The 19,620-nt window shown below is 43.4% G+C and overlaps 1 long non-coding RNA gene across 1 annotated transcript in view; it reads right to left on the bottom strand.

Annotated features, from left to right (window-relative positions):
- Positions 1 to 2,585: 2,585 nt before the first annotated feature.
- The window catches only part of LOC115075403, a 563,078-nt gene continuing 546,043 nt past the window's right edge, over positions 2,586 to 19,620 (bottom strand). Inside the window, exons 7-8 of the long non-coding RNA XR_003852487.1 lie at positions 9,614 to 9,842; positions 2,586 to 2,660 (exon numbers count right to left, since the gene is read on the bottom strand). This is a non-coding gene — a long non-coding RNA (uncharacterized LOC115075403). The remainder of the gene's footprint in view (positions 2,661 to 9,613; positions 9,843 to 19,620) is intronic.

The following is a 19,620-nucleotide window of genomic DNA, read 5'->3' as shown; positions in this document are numbered from 1 at the left end:
ATCTGGCCTCTGTTTTTTTGCTCCCAACTCACCACCTGTGCTCCAGGCCCCGACTCACCATGCTCTGCAGTGGCAAGACACCACCAAATCATCACGCGGCAGAACGCTGTCCCCCCCACCTGTCGCGCCAGACCTCAACTCATTTAAAGGGCCAGTGTTGGGGAAAAGCCCCTCAGCACTGGATGATGATGTCACTCACTAAGCTCTATAAAAGGCTCACTCACTCCTGCTCTCATCGCATCACCAACAGGTCCACCTACTCTAGGAATAGAGCTGATTGCTTCCAGTACCTGTCTTCACCTCCAGTGTCCCAGCATCTTCTCTTCAGCTCCAGTGTCTTCAGTCCCAACGTCTTGTTTTCAGTTCCAGCATCTGCTCTTCAGTTCCACTCATGTCTTTTGTCTTTGTTAGAGATGTGAATCGGAACCGGAATCGGTTCTGATTCCGGTTCCGATTTACATCGTGTTTTTTTTTTCGTCCGGCCCGATAGCGGTTTTGTTTATCGGGTGCACCTGAGCCGATAAACAAAAAACCCACCCCGACCCTTTAAAACTAATCCCTTAGTTTCCCCACCCTCCAAACCCCCCCCCCAAAAACTTTTTACAGGTACCTGGTGGTCCAGTGGGGGTCCCGGGAGCAATCTCCTGCTTTCGGGCCGTCGACTGCCACTAATAAAAATGGCACCGATGGCCTTTGCCCTTACCATGTGACAGGGTATCCGTGCCATTGGCCGGCCCCTGTCACATGGTAGGAGCACTGGATGGCCCGCGTCATTTTTAAAGATGGCGCCGGCCATCCAGTGCTCCCTCCATTTGAAAGGGGCCGGCCAATGGCATGGATACCCTGTCACATGGTAAGGGCAAAGGGCCATCAGCGCCATTTTGATTAAAGGGTTGGGGTGGGTTTAGGGGTTATTTTTGTGTGCCATTTTTCCCACCCTCCCCCAAAACGATAAGAGAATCCCCACAAACAATTTCGTGGGGTTTTCCTATCGTTTTGGGGGAGCCCCCGATTTCTGACGATTTTGAAAATATCGTACGATATTTTCAATCGTCCGAAGACCGATTCACATCCCTAGTCTTTGCCTTCTTTCACGTTACCCGCGTGTTCTTCTCCTGGCCTGCTTGCCCTTACTATCCATCCCTTCTCTCCACTTGGATGAATACATGATTTTGACCTCAGCCTGATCTCTGAAATGCTTGACTGCTGCCCATCTCTGACCACTACTTGATCCTGGATAAGCCTGACTGCCACCTGCCTCCGATCTTCGCTTGAACCCCGCCTGCCTATGACCCAAGCTATCCAAGGACCACCACTTCTGCTATCAGTAGAGACCCCATCTAAGACCTGTCAACCCCGACACCCAAAGACTCAACCCAAGGGAACGAGGGCTGGTGTAGGTGAAGCTCCTGCTGAGTCTCTGCTTCGCCCAAGGGGTCACAGATGCAACATTTTAATTATTTTGAATTAATCCTTTGGGACATGTCATAGCCAGGATTTTTTTTTTTTTATTTTTGCTTTTTAACATCTACTATAATTTTTTCATTTCTTGCATGTTTTCATTTTGCATGCAAATCAGAATGGAATATGATAGCATCTCTACACATCTAATGTTATTGTGAGTGAATGTGCCTGTGTACTTGGCCAGATACCTGAGTATTTTCAAAGTGGACTTGTAGACATAAGTTTCCTTTGAAAATACACCATAAAGTCTGCATGTACAATATACTCAAAGACTTTTCTGCTATCTGGGCTGTTTGAAAATGACCCTCTTAAAAACTAAAAGAACATAAACACATTTTTAATATATGCTATTTTCAAATAAGGGTGCATTAAAACATTTTAGTGCAAGTTATTTGAAAATAACATGTTAAAAAAACCACTTCTATTATAGAGGGTCATTTTCATAGCGACTTCTGAGGGTGAAGTAGTACTTTACTCACAAAAAATGGTCTTTAAGGAAATTGGGTGACTGATACGCTCAGAAAATGACATATCCAGACGATATGCATGAGTTCCTCTGCTCACAGGGGGCAGCTTTCCAAAGGCTGGAGCCTGCACAGGGTTCAGTGTTTGCTTTTTGACCCAGCATCTTAAAAATGGTACTGGCTGAGGTCGTGTGCCCCTTTTCCCTGGGCACACACACGAGTCAAAATTGCATGAGAGCCCACGTGGCAACATTTTTTAAGATGCTGGGAATGGGGCAAGAAGGAGGCTTCCTCTCTCCTGTCCCCATCAGTATGTGGGATTTTGTGGCATGGCTAATATGGCTGTGGCATTCTTTCACTTCTTTTTAAATTATTTGTATCTCACTTCTACGAAGCAGGGTACACTCATAAAATTTACAATTAAATCAAAAACATAAAAACAAGCTTTTGCGTTTAATATCCACGTTACTACCACAGCCACGCTTGCTACTGAGGGAACGTTTTAATACTCTTTCAGTAAAATGTTTGCATAGTACCCTTAAGACTTTTAAAAGTGTGCACATACAAATTTTGGAAAATCCCAGGCATCCATATGTTTTCAGACTTAGAATTTCTTTTATTTGTAATTTTCCAGATGTTTCCAAACTTCGTGAAAGAGCCACACGGTCCCCCGACACGGACCGTGTTTTGCGCTGCGTCGGGAGGGACCCAAAATCAAAGCAATGAGGTTGCCTAAAGAAACAATGACACATCAGCTCAGTACCTACAGCACCTGAATGTAATCTGCTTTGAAGTGTCTGAAAGGCGGAATATAAAGCAAATAAATGAATTACTAATAAGCTGCCAACTCTTTGATGCCTCTGATGGCATGTGCGTGCCGGTGCGCGCATGTTACAAAATTAGTGGGCCTCACACACACGCATGCCGGATTTTGTAATCTGCGCGCGCAAGGGTGGGTACAATTATGCAATATTTGCGCGGTGACGCATCGTGGCCTTCCGCAATTCCCTACCCCCTAACCCAACCTCCCTTCCCCTTCCCCTCTCCTCCCTGCCCCATCCTTATCCTGTCTACCTCTGATTTCTTTGTTTTACCTTTTGCTCCTCAATAGGAACGGTAGCAAGTTGCGCGCACCGGCACAGCGGAAAATGGCCGCTGTACTGGCGCCTCCAGCCCCGCCCCTCCCCACACTGGACCACCCATTTTCTATGGCCGGGCACTTCTGCGTGTAACAGGAGTTATGCACGTAGCCGGGCCCCTTCTAAAATGTGCGTGTAGCCCTTGGATTTTAAGTGCGCGAGGGATTAAAAATTCGCCCATGAGGGTTTTAGTCTCCAAGCAAACATTTTTCAAATAATGTTTTCCCAACTGGAAAAACATGCAACTCTGCTTCTATATTTCTGGACAATATGAGGGTAATTTTTTTTCAAAAGCATTTTTGCAGATAAAACAAGTGTGCATTCATAGAAATGGGCTTTTCCAAAATTGCCTGCCTGATATATGGAAAACAGGCACACTTGTGTCTTGTTCACAGGGCCATTGTTTCCATTAAGTAAACTAGGCAGTTGCTTAGAGTGGCAAAGTTTGGGGGTGCAGTGGCAGAACTAGCATCACCAAAAAAGGGAGAACTGCTCTGGAGCCACTGCAGTCAGTGGGAGGGAGCACTGTGCTACACGTAAGTTAGAAGGAGGAGGGTGCATGACTGAAGGTTCGACTATGGTGCCAAATATTCTTGCACTGGCCCTGCCTGGTCACGTGTAAATTACCAGGACTGAGCAAAGGCACAAAGGTATTCCTGGGGGTATAGCTGGGGATGGGGGGGAGGATTTGCACGTACATGCATACTTTTGAATTTTAAAAAGTATGCACATTAAGGGGTACATTTTAAAACACAGCGCAGGCGCGAACAAAAGTACGCTGGATTTTATAAGATACGCGCGTAGCCGCGCGTATCTTATAAAATCCGGGGTCGGCGCTCGGAAGGGGATGCACATTTTTGCAACTTGCACGCGCCGAGCCCTGCATGCGCTGCCCGTTCCCTCTGAGGCCGCTCCGAAATCAGAGCGGCCTCGGAGGGAACTTTCCTTCCACCACCCCCCCGCACCTTCCCCTCCCTTCCCCTACCTAACCCACCCCCCCCCCGGCCCTATCTAGACCCCCCCCACACCTTTATCTGAAAAGTTACTACTGCCTCTGGGCAGTAGTAACTTACGCGGCAGGCCCCGACACAGGCCGCTGTGTCGGGGCACTCGGCCACACCCCCGGACCGCCCACATGCCCCCGAACATACCTCTGATCCAAAACCGCGCCCCCTGGCCACGCCCCCGACTGCCCCTTTTTGCAAGCCCCGGGACTTACGCGTGTCCCGGGGCTTGCATACGCAGCCGAGCCTATGCAAAGTAGGCTCGGTGCGCGCAGGGGTTTTTTAAAAGGGTTACGCGCGTACCTTATGCGTGTAACCCTTTTAAAATCCGGCCCTAAGTCTGCTGAAAACATTTTGCATAGATTTTAGCAGGTGTAATTGTGCAAGGACAGAATTGATGAAATCATTTTCAGAGCAGATTTATGTGTGTAAGTTTGCTTTGAAGATTGATGCAATTTATACTCTTATTTGCCAGCTAACTTATCAAGGATGTTATATAATGTATATCAAAGCCATACAAGGGGTAATTTTAAAAGAAACTCTGGGTTGGCAACTGACCTCATTTCTGCTGGTCAAGCTGAGTCTGGCCATTTCCCTAATGAAAGATGGACTATAGGCATGCAGTAGTATAACATCAAGAACTAATCTGTCCGATCGGGCAAAAATGAAGTCAACTAGCAACCCTAGAGTCATTTTTCCCTAGTTTAGGAGGAGGGATATAGAAACATTGGAAAATAAGTCAAAGGTATAAATAATGAAATCATCATTTTTCATTGGAAAGGAAATTCAAAAACATGGGGGTCATGATATGAAGCTCAGGAGTAATATCCTAAACATTTCTTCACATAAGGGGTGATGGAAGCATGGAATTGGGCTTCCCAATGGAAGTGGTGAAGGTCGAAACAGTAACAGAATTCAAGAAGGCATGGAATAAGCACATAGTACGTGTGGTCGGAAAGACATGAAGAAAAAAAAATTATCTGTGGTGTATGGCATTGCAAGAGAAGAAAATACCGGGCGGACTAGATAATGTAATACTCTCTGTTTAATAGATGATACATTATAATGGAGACAACGTTAAAACAGAAGTCCTGCAAAACCGTCCTCAGTAAATTGCATGCAGTTGTGGTATAGAATGAGGAAAAACAGTTGAGTCCTACAGAGCTTAAATAAAATAAATTGCCTTTCATAAGAAACATTCTCTTGTTAACGAATGATTTTCTAATCCCACTATATTATCTATGGGAACGGACCATGCATTATCTATGAAGCTTGTCATCAACTGATTCTTAAAACTAAAACTCATCAGGGAAAAATTAAGCACTCAAAGAAATCTTGGCAGCCTCATGGCATTTACTAGATTTCAGGTACAGATTCTGATTTGTGATCTCTTGGGTCTGTAACAAATTTGCTATTTCTAATTTATTGCTTCATTTGTGACTGCTGCTACAGCAAGGTAAATTTATTCTGATTTGTACAACCTTATGTCCCGGCTCTGACAGTGACTAATTATTACCTGAGTTAAAATAATGAAAGTGTCTGAAAGTGTCCGAATGTAATTTGTTAGGAAAACATGAGGCACACAGTGTTACTCTCAGTCCAGAAAAGTTGAAGTGATCTGAAGCCGCAGAGAATTGCAGAGGGGCTTTTCCCCCCTCCCCCGCCCCAAAGATTAGGACTCAATAGTAAGAATTTTCAGGGGCTGACTTCAGCTTCCTTATCTATGAATTCTTCCTTATAATCTATGAATTCTGGTGCCCTTTCTAATTAGAACCTCGACTAATGAGCCAACGCTTTAGAATGGTTTAACAATGAGGTAACCTGAACACAAAAAAATGTAAAAAGATACGTTGCAAGCATTTCTAAACAAGTTTTACAACTGTATTTTAGGCAAATATAATCCCTAAACTGAGATTTTAAAAGAACAGAACAGCAGCGTTTGTTCTAAGATTTGCGTATCTACGAATCTTGCCTGAAGGTTATCTTTGTCCCATACTGTATATGAGCCTTTTCTGTTTTCAACAAAATTATATTTTTCAAAGAAGATTTTGCTGTTTCATAAAATGTTTGCAAGACCTTATTCCATTGGCAGATTAATCTTCTAAATTATCTGAAATTGCAATGTGTTTTAAACTCAACAAAACAAAGCACTTTACGGATCATCACAGTATTCATTTTGCCTTCAGATCATCCCACTGCCCTGTCAGTTTTTGTCCTGATGGGATATTATACAGCTTTGGAAAAAAAACCAACTCCAAAAAGTGGTCAAATGTCATTAATTTTCCTTAACAAAAGGGACTCTCTCTCTATATATATGCAAACTGTTGGCAGAACCCTAGCTGAGATTTTGAATTGTATCTTAATTTTTAAAAGTATTCTTTTTCTAGGTCTGGTTGTGCGGAGATAATTCCTTTGAAAGTAGTTAAGCGGAAGATAAGTTGATAGAAACTGAATCCACATCGAACAGGGTGCTCTGTATCCTTCACATAGAAGGGCTTTGGGTGCCAGAAGGTGAGTTAGAGTATTTTTAAAACTAGAAAAACAGAATAAGAGTTTGGATAAGACCATTCACCTTCCCTATTGCAATACTGCAAACCCTTCTTGATATCCGGTTTTACTCTTCCATTTCTGCTATTAGGAATCCTCTGTGAAGTGTTCAGATAAGGTCCTCTCCTTGACCCTGGCCACTGAGGTCATTGCCAGGGCAGCCAGTGTGATCCGAACCAGGTTTCAGAGAAGGCCGACTACAGGGTAGGGAGGAGATGGCTGGTTGAGGGGAAGGCAATATATTCAGAGCCATTTCTGTGGGTAAAATAGCGTTTCCCTTGCGGAAATGGGCTTTTTGATATTACTAGGGGTGCACGGGGTGAAAATGCCTGTGAGGAGAGGATGATGGCACAAAATGAACAGACAGCCAACCTACTAGAAGGCTCTTTACGGGCCCATCCCTGAATCACAGCTTGTTTTTCTTTGTTTTGTTTTTACAAGTTCTGTTTGTCTTATTGTGATTATTTTATTATAAATATTTTAATTGTAACCCACCCCAAACTTTGGAGGATGTGGGCAAGAAGTCCCTTGAAATAAATAAAATACACATTTTATTTCATTTTTTTTAAATTTTGTTATTAGGCTGCTTTTGCCCATGAATTTCATTTCATTTAATGTTTACTTCATATTCTTTAGTTTTCAAAAAACAAAATAAACATTTTTTTTTTAAACCACAAAATTGCAATGAAAAAAGAAACAGGGCCTCCCGAGGCCCACCCATCCCTACCACCCATCCCTACCACCCATCCCTACCACCCATCCCTACCACCCATCCCTCCCAAATGCAAAAATGCTGTGGCAAGGATCCTCCCCAGCCCCACTTACCCAGTCCAGGGAGGATCCACTGAGGAGGCCTAGGCTGAGGCCAAAACCTTAGCCCTGAATAGATTGAGGCCATGGTAGGTTCACCACAAACACGATCTATGCCCAGGCTTCAAGGCCTAGTCCTGACACTGGGGCCTAGGCCTAGGTCCAGGACCAATGCCAGGTCTTGGAGGTCCTTTTGTGACATCTTCATTCTTCTTATTTGAAACGACTGGGTCTGCTTGGGATGGGCCGGAGTTAATTAACTCTGGCTCATCCTCCCCAGCGGAGGGTGCCATTTTGATATATGGCAGGGTTTGGGACCTGACTCCAGACTGGGTGGGGATGTTAGTTCAGGTAAGTGCAACATTTTGGGGAGCCTGGGCCTTTACTCAGGTGTCGACCAAGGCCCCAGCATCAGGCCCCAGCTCAGCCTGTGAAAACGAAAATGTGAATGAAATCATCAAAATGCGTTTAGGAGTCGTTTATACTCAGGTTTCTAAGAACACCTCCCCACCACCACCACCATCCGCATCCAACATCATCACCATCACATTCTCTTCTGCCTCCCTCTAACCCCCTGGCATCATCCTCATCTTCTCTCCCCTCAAGCATCCTCATTGCTGTTTATCTCCTTCTCCCCCCATCCCCCCCACCCTCTGGCATCATCAGCACCCTCTCTTTCCTCTCACTCCAGCCCTGGCACCATCACCTAGCAACATAATAATGATGGCAGAAAAGGACCAAATGGTCCATTCCAGTCTGCCCAGCAAGCTTCTTATGGTAATATCTGTTGCGCCATGCAGATTACCTCATGTTTCTCTTAAGGGTAATACCTGCCACTCTGTATTGCTAGCAACATTATTACTGGGTAATGAGCCTTCCAGAAAATCCAGATGGTGCTTTGCTTATGGGCTTGGCCTTAGAAGCAGGCCTCTCCTTTTTCACTTATGTCTGCATATTAGTATCACAGACTGTTAAAGTTGGGGCCCTAGTGGTTATTGCCTGAATCCAATTCGCTTTTCCCCCTGCTGCTGAAGCAGAGAACAATGATGGAGTTGCATCCAAAGTATCAGGCATGTTGGTTAAGGGTAGTAATAGCCACACCAGCAAGTTATCCCCATGCTTGCTCTCCTAGACCTTAAAATTTAATGTCCTTGTTGATTGTTGTCTGAATCTAATTTCCCTTTTCGTCTTTTCCCCCTGCTGTTAAAGCAGAGAGCAATAATGGAGTTGCATCAACAGTATGAAGACTTATTGGTTAAGGGTAGTAACCACCACACCAGTAAGTTACCCCCATGCACTCTGCTCTTCATTTCCATCCTCTAGTTTTAGGGATCCTCAGTGTTTATCCCATGCCCTTTTGAATTCTTGACTGTTTTCATCTTCACCACCTCCTCTGGAAGGGCATTCCAGGCATCCACCACCTTCTCCGTGAAGAAATATTTCCTGACGTTGGTTCTAAGATGTCCTCCCTGGAGTTTCATTTCATGACCCCTGGTTCTGCTTATTTCTTTCTAACTGAAAAGGTTTGAAGTTTGTGCATCATTAAAACTTTTCAGGTATCTGAAGGTCTGTATCCTATCTCCTCTGCACTTCTCATCCCTTCCCTCTTCCTCCACTCATTGGCATCTGTTTTTTTAATCAAGCTTCTAATTGTTAAAGACTGTCAGCTTATGGTGCAGTTGTATGCCGTCAGTGTAAGCTAGCTTGTCTACCAAATTATGTTTTATAGTTACTGTTGGTTTATTTTATGTGTAATTGCAATCTGTTTGTCTACTGTTGTCTAATTATGCATGTACCTGAATGTAATCTGCTTTGAAGTGTCTGAAAGGTGGAATATAAATCAAATAATAATGTAAGTTTACAGTAAAGTTGCATGGATAACTTGCTTTACAGGCAGGATATTAACTATTAATAAATAATAATAATAACTGGTTTCCAAACAGTTCCCATAATATCAGATATCAGAATTTGAACCACAAAACTAAAGGCTAGCCATAAGCAAGGTGGATAAATGAGAAGCTTATTATATTTGTTTTTCTATACTTGTATCTGGTGTATGTTCTATGTACTTAATGAAACTGTGATTTCCTGCCAGTTAACAAGAAAAATATATAACTTCTAAAACATAATAATATATAGAGTACTTTGTAAAATAAATCAGACTGTAAAAAGATTTTAGCTTCACCTGTGTAGGTGGGAGGGGGTTTAAGTGACATTCTCAAGGTCACAGACAGTGGTGGAAATGGGAATTGTATTTGCAAAATGCAAAGAAATAGAAGACAGAAACCCATGGAAACCTGGCTGTGTGTAAAACGTCTACCAGCAGCAGAGTGTTTCAGGAGGAGAAGTAGCCTCGTCTTCCGATGACGATCCACCAGTTAATTGATAGCGGCAAACACACCTGAATCCCAAGCCTGGAAGAAAAATAGCGCATCTCTTGGTGACTTCACACTTGCAGCAGGCAGTGCTACATTTAGTAGTCGGAATATGTGAGACCAATTGTGCAGTTCTGCTCCACTTAATGCATTTTGGCACACAGTGCAAAACGCGCTTTAACACTTTGATATCTATTGAGCTTCACCTCTGGAGCATGGTTTTTATTATGAGATTACGTTAGAAAGGGACTGGTCAATAAGGGATTTCATCCTTGCTGTGTGCCTTCAGTCATGCCTGCTTTTAAATTACTCCAAGACCTTCTTTCTGGGATCTTAGGTAAAATGCAGACGTGAATCATAAAACTGACAAGCCCCCGGGGCTGAGTGGGGTCTCTGGGTAAGAGATGGAGGCAGGAGAGATAAAGCTGCAGGGACAGGGAGGACGGAAGATGAACAAAAGGGCTTTTTCATGGTACGAAAGGTGCCAGCTGCAGCCGGAGGTACACGGTACACCTAGATGGCAAATCTCCAGTCTATCACTACAGTTTTAAGGCAATAAATATATGCATACATGGCTTACTGGCGTCAATTAAGTTGTTCAGGGTTAAGGAAGCCAGAAGATGTGATTTTCTTTTTCCCCTTAACCTGCTGTCTTCCTCCTGTGCTTTTGGACTTCCTATTCCATTGGAACCTGTCCCAACCGGAGCTAAAGTGCCATGAGCTTTTAATCACAGCTACCGAGGAATTCTTCCCCTCCAACAGGGAGGTCAATATTCAGTAATCCAGTGAGCGGAGAAGTAACTGGGATTATTTTAGCTAAATATTTGGCAGACGTTATCTGGATAAGGTTATCAGGGCAGTTCTGTGACTCACTGAACACTGAAATGAAAAATCTAATGCCAGGCAGCAACGGATACCCGTCTCCCGGCCCACAATATCTTAAAAAATTGGAGAGGGGCTGACTGGTGCTGATATCCGTCCCACCCCCCAACATCCCCCACCTTATAAAAATTGTGGACAAAAATCCCCCCCTCCCTCCCGAACCCCCTAAAGTGTCCCCGAAAGTGAAGCAGGAAGGGGAGGAAAGGATCTTAGCTCCTCCCACTCCACTGAAAACCCGGCGTCAGCACAGCTGACAGATGCCGCCACTCACCATTAATTTATTCATATCACTCTGGCGTGTAAGGACCGATCGTCGTGTCGACCTCAGTAATGACTGGGGATTGGCGGCTGAATGGGGGCTGGGCTCTTCACCTCCTTTATACCCTATGGTGAAGTGAATGCATAATACTGAATGCCCGTACCTGTCAGCTGCACCTGCAGGGTTAAAAGACGCTCCTCCTCCTCCTCGAGCTTTGTTTTGGGGATGCCTCTGGGGGTTGCAGGATTTTTTTTCCCCACAATTTTCTGAAGGTAGGAGATGAGTGAAGCAGAGGTCAATGCCCCTTGGCCCCTTCAGCTTTTGAAGATATTGGAGCATGGGCTGAGCATTTATTAGCTGCTGGTGGACTAATTTGAAAAACCGGGAATGTCCCTCACGCTAAGCATGTTTCAAAATCCACTTACATACATGCATCAAAACAGCAAAGTCCTATGGAAGATACACGGAGTAGTTTGCTTGAGCCAATCTTTCAAAATTAGGAGCATACTTACGCAAGGTAGGCATATTTTAAATCATGCGCGCACAAGTGTGTGCGCATGATTTAAAATTCAAGCGTATCTCCACTTGCACGCAGATATGTGCGTGTATGGGCACATGTGCACTGATTTTAAAATTAGCTTGATGATCTTTTGGTGACTTTAGGCACAAAATCATGGTAATGAAATACTGTGATGCAAAATTATGCAAAGCAGTTCAATAGCTATGAACACAGAGATGAAATACATGCTATTAAAAAATAATGAACTGCATGATCACTCACAAATGTACAAGCTCTCGCTGTCATTCTCGCTCTCACACACACACACACACACACTCCCTCTTACTCACAGACACATGCTCTCTCTCTCATACACTCTCTTTTGATCAATGATCTCGGCAGATGCAAACTGAAAGTCATGGCTTTTGCCATGCATGAGCATTACAGTGTTCTCATTTGTAACCTTTGTCACCGACTGAACACATTGAACTGGAAAATGAGAGATGTGATATGAAAATCTCGACTGCCAGTGATTATTTAGCACCTCAGTCTAATAGGGCTCCCAAAACAACATTGCAACCATAAAGCAAATCCTCTGTTTTCATCTTACTGCAGACTCTACATCTCCAGTCCATATGTGCTCTTCTTGTTAGATCAGTTTCCTGCTTCTAATCCTTGGTTTATCTAGGGTGATTGTTCCTAATAGAGTTTGACAGCTCCTGGGTTAATCCAGTCCTTAGTCCCCCAGTTTCTCTCAGGAAACAAATCTGCCCCTCTAAGCTTTCTGGCCTGCTGCAAAGCTATATCCCCCCCAGGGTGTCATCAGATTCAGCCAATGCTCCTTTCCCATTGTCCAACAAATGGGCACCAATTAAGTCAACTGTTCTTCAATTAGAATTTAGAAAGAATTTGTCTTGTTTGCTCTGCTCAAAAACTCCCAAGTTGAGCTGGTTTTGGGCTCAGTTACAGAAAAGAAAAAAAATGTAAAAAAAAAAAAAAAAAAGAAAAGAAAAAAGAACAGCTATTTCCTGCAATGTGATACTCCTGGGTTTTCTCTGCTATCCACTCACTCAGCATGATATGGGAACATTTGGTAAAACTTTGGTAAGACTGAACAGGGTTTTAATTGTGTACGATCACAATCAATATATATTATGCTAAGCTATAGCAGGCAAAATGCGTCTGGTCTTCATGTCATTTAATGAACCATCAACATAATGAGCCTTGAGAATGTTAAACAATGTTTTTGCTCCAGATGTTTTTTGGTTTTTTTTGCTACAAAATTTCTAATTTTTATTTTGAGAAAGGTCATACATATTACTGCTTTGATTTCGGCTGCATCATCCTTCAGCACAGTTTTAACTTGTACGTCTGTAAGTCATTAGACTTTTTTTTTTTTTTTAACCTATCTCTCATTCCCAGGTGCTGGGAAATCCATAATTAGAAAGATGGTAAATGTCATATGGGGGGGGGGGGGGGGGGGGGGGGGGCTATTCTTTCCCCTTCACTTTATATTATGAAAATAAATTGAAAATATTGCTTAAGGCTGCCGGTACGACTGCATTGACAGTCTTTAACTTGAACACGAGTTCAGGAATGCCAATACAGGGTTGTATGATGTCAGTACAGGGTTATATGATGTCATCTGAAAAAGTCAGTATCTAATTTTTTTCCCTACCATTATGTGCAAATGAAATGGATTTTATGAACTATCCCTGTGTCTCAGGTCATGTCACGGTAGATATGGGAGACATGGTGGGGAAGTTGCCTGACACTACTTTGGTGGCCACATTGAGGGTGGGCTTCTGAACTGGAGCCAGCAAGGATCCTCTGAGCTGCCTTCCATGCTCTCTGGGAATGAGTGAGGAGTGGCAGAGACTGTTGAGGAAGGAAAAAAGGCAAAGAGAATGGATTATTTTTTTTATCAGACTATATGCTGTTTTGTACATATGTGATGACCCTTTGGGATCCTTACTATATGGACCCAGTTCTTTAGCCACTTTTTTGAGCTAGGAATCAGGTATAGGTAGTGGAGGGAGGGCAGGAGCGGATTGCCCTATCGGGGGGGATCGGGCATCCCCCCGGTGGGCCGGTCGCTCTAGTCACGCGGTCTGCCGAGCGCAGCCGTGACAGAGCCGTGCTTGGCAGACCACGTGGTATCTCCTGGGCCGGCCTGGGCGGCGAATCCCCGGGCCGGTCGTCATCGGGAATCCGCCCCTGAGGGAGGGGTGCACCATTTCAGAACAGCTCCTCCACTGAGGTTGCTGGAATGGTCAGTCCCCTGCTATAAATATATCTCACATCACAGCTAGGTGTGGCATTTTTGGTTAGCAGTTGGAAGCATAGAAGTGTTTCCTGAGTTGAGTTTCTTCCACTGTTTAGTACACTAGGCCTCAAGGCCTAGAACTCTAGATTGAATATAAAGGGAGCAAGTGCTTGTTTAGTACTAGTTCCAGGGGGTATTCAAGGATTTTGGACATATCATTTTGAGGATTTCTTCCTGTGGACCCTGGTACCCCTGGCTGAAGGATTTTGGGAGCCCACTGGCTAGGTTAGATCAGGAGGTAGGAAAGATTCTGCTGCTCTTCATCCCTCACAGAGTGGGCTGGATCAGAGGGGCCTTGCTGCAGGACATTTCCACAGATTTGCCATTTCTGTGAAGAGTTTTTGCCTTGAGTTAGCTGCCACCCTTCCTGCCCTGAAGATGTAACATATAAGAGAGCTGTTGTGTTCCCTGCTGTGTGGACCTTTCTACCTCCTTTATCATCTGAAAACGAGAATTGTGAGTAAGAACTTTTTAATACTCTTGAAGGCCCATCCAGAGTCTTCACTATGGGGAGTGGGGTAAAAGTGTTAGTTTGTGCCAGAGTCCGTTAACTTGCATTTTTACCCTCAGTAATTTTGGAAGGGGATTTTTTCGCCCAACCAGGATACCTCAGTCCACCTGGGAACCTTGCTTGTCCAAACCCTGAAGGGTGAGTATTCTCCCTGGCTCAACTACTGAGAGACATTTGCATAGATAGAAAGAATTTGGAGAACTGATAATCAGCTGGAAATCAGTTCTCCAAAACTGGAACAGGGGTTACACATGTATGAAGTTGCATGCATATTTTGGTCTTTCTGCTTCAGTTCCAGCAAAGGTTAAAGTAGAGAAGAACATCAAAAATAATGGCATGGAATCAATTTTTCATTAAATAACAGTGGCATTTTACAATCCCCATTTGACAAGTTTTCTAAACAAATTATTCAGAAACATGCATATATTACATTACTTAGTTGTTGATATGACTTTTACTGGAAGCCCAAAAGATTTTTATGGGATAAGTTTGCTGGGAAGATTTTAAACAAAAAAATAAGGAAGAATCTCGTGAGAATAATTAGCTTGGGGAAAATTCAAATGCCCACTCGGAAAGTATAACTTTTAAAGAATTGTGCGGGAATCCACATATGGGCTTATGTGCTCGGGAGCATATGTGCACACTACGTAAAATCTGCACAGTGTTAATGTATATGTTGCACAAGTATGTTTGCATACATTTGCGTGTTCTTTTCTGTTTGCACACAGATTTACATGTACATCATATACGTGTATTCTTCTGCCTCATACAACTTAGGGTTCTTCCAGAGCAGGTTTATACTGCCATGCCGCCACTAGCCAGGCAGCCTAACTTCACTGCCAGGGTCATCACCTGCTTGGCAGCCCTAGCGGTGGAGCATGAGAGTGCACTCTTCCCCATCCCTGGACAAAGAAGGGACCTCAGGATCATCAGGCAAGCATGGAGATTTTAATCATGAGATAGCAGGTAATAGAGGTGGGGCAGGTTAGCATGTGCATTTTGGGGTCGCTAGATGGTCCCCAACATGACTTATAAATAGGGTAAATAAGCATGGCTGGATACAGTAACAGATGTATATTCTATTAATAGCATGATCAATGTATATGTGCTGTCAATGTAATTTAATGCAAGAGTGAAATTATAGCCAAAAATGACAAGGAAGGACTTAAACCAATAGTCACAAGCAGAGAAAAGATGCAATTATAAGCTAGAACTTCCTCTGGGATATGTATGTAATAGATATAATGGCGGCCCCAACAGCAGAGGCTTCCTTTCAGAAGGGAGAGATGATTCCAATTATTCCCTGAAGCTGTGCGCTTTCTGGAAAGGGATATTCTGGAAAGGGATATTCAGAAGAGGGTTCAGAAGAGGCTGCCCAGCTTGCTCCTTCATGAAAAGAGGTACCATGATGGTTCATGGGCTACTTTTGGCACAGATGACAGCATTAGGGGCGTGGAAAGAGCCATGCTTCTCCAGACGTCAGTAACATAGGTACATACCTGTGTAACTCGGGCACGTCTCAGGCTCCCAGTATGCCCTGGGTATATTGAGTGACAGTGTCAGCGAGTCAGAGGAAGATGGATTTGGGAGGTCCCTGCAGATGCAGCCCCCTTCTTCTGTGGGATTTGCCATGGCCGTTCTACTTGTAATACTATATAACTGTGCCTTTGCTACTGCTTGAGAGGCAGTCCTTTTGGGTTTAGTACTGAGTACAGAAGGTAGAGAGGGGCTAGATTTTTGTTATTTTACAGGCCCAGTTGGTGTCAGCCAGGCAAGTCCTGCTTGGTGGTCCTCTTTCAGGTTTCCTAGCTCTTCCCATGCATTCTCTTCTATAAAAGAAATTTCGTCTACTCTACCCCCAACCACAGTCTTGTCAACTAGCGATGGTCCTTCTCCAGGGTCTTCTTTAGTGAACACCAAACTGAAGTATTTGTTTAATATTTCAGTCATTTCTTCGTCTCTCTCCACACATTGCTTCTCTTTACCTTACAAGATCACTATACCACTTCGGACCTTCCTTCTTTCTCTGATATATCTGAAAAATGTTTTGTCACCTCACAATTGGCCGAATTTTAAAACAGCGATGAGCGTAAAAAACGAGGGTTATGCGCGTGACCGGGCCTTTTGTGAGCTGCTCGCAATTTCAAAGGGGCCCCTTATGGCGCAGAAGTGCTGGGCCCAGAGAAAGGGGCAGTCCGGGGGGCGGGGAGGGGCGGGGCTGGGAGTGGCCGGTACAGCGGCCATTTGCCACTGTGCCAAGGAAGTGCCTGCCGACATGCGCAAGTTGCTACTGCTCCTGAAGAGGAGCAAAAGGTAAAATAAAAAATTTGGGGTTAGACAGAATAGGGATAGGGGGCGGGGAGGAGATGGGAAGAGGGAGGAAGGTCAGTTAGGTGGGTTGAACAGTTCCCTCCTTAATTGGAGCGGATGGGGAGGGAACTGGGACAGGCCCGATCTCGTCGCCATGCGTACTTTTACAAAATTAGGCCCCCTCGGTGCGTGTGCGGATTATAAAATCTGACACGCATGTGCGCGTGGCCCACGGATTTTATAACATGCATGCGCCGGCGTGTGTGCGTATGCACTGGGAAACGTGCGCGCATGGATGCGCGCGCACCTTTTAAAATCTACCCCTTTACCTCTTTGGCAATCCTTTCTTTCATTTGACCCTTTGCTTTCCTGATTTCTTTCTTCATCTCCCTCAGTTTCCTGTTTTTGGGATCCTTTGTATTTCTTGAATTCTGTACTTTTTGCCTTTATTTTTTCAGCCACCTCCTTTGAGAACCAGCTTGGTTTCTTTTTCTTCTTACTTTTGTTTACTTTTCTAACATATGGATTTGTGGCCTTTGTAAGATCTCCTTTTGATTTGTCTCACTGCTGTTCTGCCTCCCCCTTTTTTCTCCCCGTCTTCTAGTTCTTCCTCCACTTGGATTATTGCCCCCTCACGTGTATCTGCACAATGTTGTGCCTGCTTTTAGGTTAGGTACTTTTTTTTTTTAAAGAAAACAGTTTTGAATATTTAAAAGTACGCATGCAGTTGCCTCCCCTAGTCTAACCCCACCCATGCGAATCCCTGCAAAATATGCACATAAAAGTACACATATTGTAGATATATGTGTGCACCTTTACCTATGTACAGAGTGAGAACAGATCATTTCTGCCAGTAAAACAGTGTTTCATCCACAGAAATGCCTTTCATTATTGCCCTCATAAGAACATAAGAACATGCCATACTGGGTCAGATCAAGGCTCCCTCAAGCCCAGCATCCTGTGTCCAACAGTGGCCAATCCAAGTCATAACAACCTGGCAAGTACCCAAACATTAAACAGATCCCAAGCTACTATTCCTTATTGATCAATAGCAGTTTATGGATTTTTCCTCTAGGAACTTATCACAAACGTTTTTAAACCCAGTTACACTAACTGCTGTAACCACATCCTCTGGCAATGAATTCCAGATTTTAACTATGCGCTGAGTGAAAAAGAATTTTCTTCAATTTGTTTTAAATGAGCTACTTGCTAACATCCTTAACAAAATGTAACCTAAAGGGCAATTCCCATATGACCACACAAGAAAATGATGCTGGGCAGACTTGAGATCAGCACCATTTTTGACATCACACTTGGTATCAGTTTCAAAGCCACCCAGCAGGGCTGGAGTGAGTAGGAACCATTCATGTCCCCTTCCTTTTGCTTATATACTCAGAGAAGGGATAAGTGGGTCCCAGCAGATTTCAAGGAGGGGGTCAGAGGGAGATCAGCTGGGCAAAGGAGGCTCTATCAGATAGAAGCTTCAGGAAGGTCCCAGGAAGTGGTGATGGGGAATCGGAGAATTCCTGTTTCAATTTATTCATTTCAATTTACTCATATTTCATTTTACATCCAAGCACAAACACTTGTTAGGAACAACATGAAAAGAAATGAATAGCATATAGAATAATTATAGTTATCAACACAGAAGGAAATAACTTGGTCTTTCATGCTCTGTCAGTCCACAAGAAGAAGGGAAAACCAGACTCAACCTTTATTTAATATTTTATATACCACTTATGTCAGCCAAAGCTACCATGGCAGTTTACAAATAGTAAAGCATCACAAATACAGTATTAACTTTATACTGCCTCAACATTCACGTGGATATCCATCATACATCAAACTTCATTTCCTAGAGGACTAGGGGGCACTCCATGAGATTAGCAAGTAGCACGTTTAAGACTAATCAAAGAAAATTCTTTTTCACTCAACGCACAATTAAGCTCTGGAATTTGTTGCCAGAGGATGTGGTTAATGCAGTTAGCATAACTGGGTTCAAAAAAGGTTTGGATAAGTTCTTGGAGGAGAAGTCCATTAACTGCTATTAATCAAGTTGATTTAGGGAATGGCCTCTGCTATTACTGGCATCAGTAGTATGGGATCTTCTTGTTGTTTGGGTAATTGCCAGGTTCTTGTGGCCTGGTTTGGCCTCTGTTGAAAAGGATGCTGAGCTTGATGGACCCTTGGTCTGACCTAGCATGGCAATTTCTTATGTTCTTATGTTCTTATGTAACCCTTAACATATCAGCTACCTTATCCTGCCATATCAAACACCTTACATAGCCTTATCACCCCCCACTTACCCACCAATAAAACCAAAACAAATAAAATTGCAATAAAACTAAAAATAAGTCATGAATATAAAATTATAACAAAACAAAATAATTAAACATAATAATATTCACCAACATCAGAAGAAAAATCTCTTTCTCTTAGCTTGGGTTACCTTACTAACATCAGGAAATATACACACTTTTAAACCAAAAAAGAGAACATCCCTATTGCAAAAAAATAAAAGTTTATTTATCCTTTTTAATGTTTATTTAAGTTTGGCAAAAGAACTAAACCAAAATAAACATTAAAATGAAATTTAAAAAAAAGTCCTCCAAAATGAAAAATGAACCAAAACAAAACGATTTTGGCTGCACATCCCTCGTGCATGTACTTCTAGCTGCACTGAGGTAGGCCAATTTTCTGATAGTTGATTTACTCAGGTATAATGCTTTTTCCTCTTGTAAAAAGCCTTTGAAAATTGCCCTGTGCATAAACAAATAGCACTCTAGGAACATGCATGGTGGAATCATATCGCCTCTGCATTCGTCTCTGGAGTGAGGCGAAGATGTTGCTTAGATGGGATGTAAAGAGGGCTTAGTAAGTTTGTCCATGGTAAAAGAGTCAGTGGAGGAGGAGCTGGAATGGATTTGAAATTATAAACTGGTGTGGTCTTGTAATACGTTTATTGATTCAGAGTTACGTGAGTAAATGTTGTGCGGACCTATGGGACACGGGGAGGGCCTTTTCGATAGT

The sequence above is a fragment of the Rhinatrema bivittatum genome, chromosome 13, assembly GCF_901001135.1.
Source record: "Rhinatrema bivittatum chromosome 13, aRhiBiv1.1, whole genome shotgun sequence".
Lineage (NCBI taxonomy): Eukaryota > Metazoa > Chordata > Amphibia > Gymnophiona > Rhinatrematidae > Rhinatrema > Rhinatrema bivittatum.
This window is presented reverse-complemented; position numbering and strand designations above follow the sequence as displayed.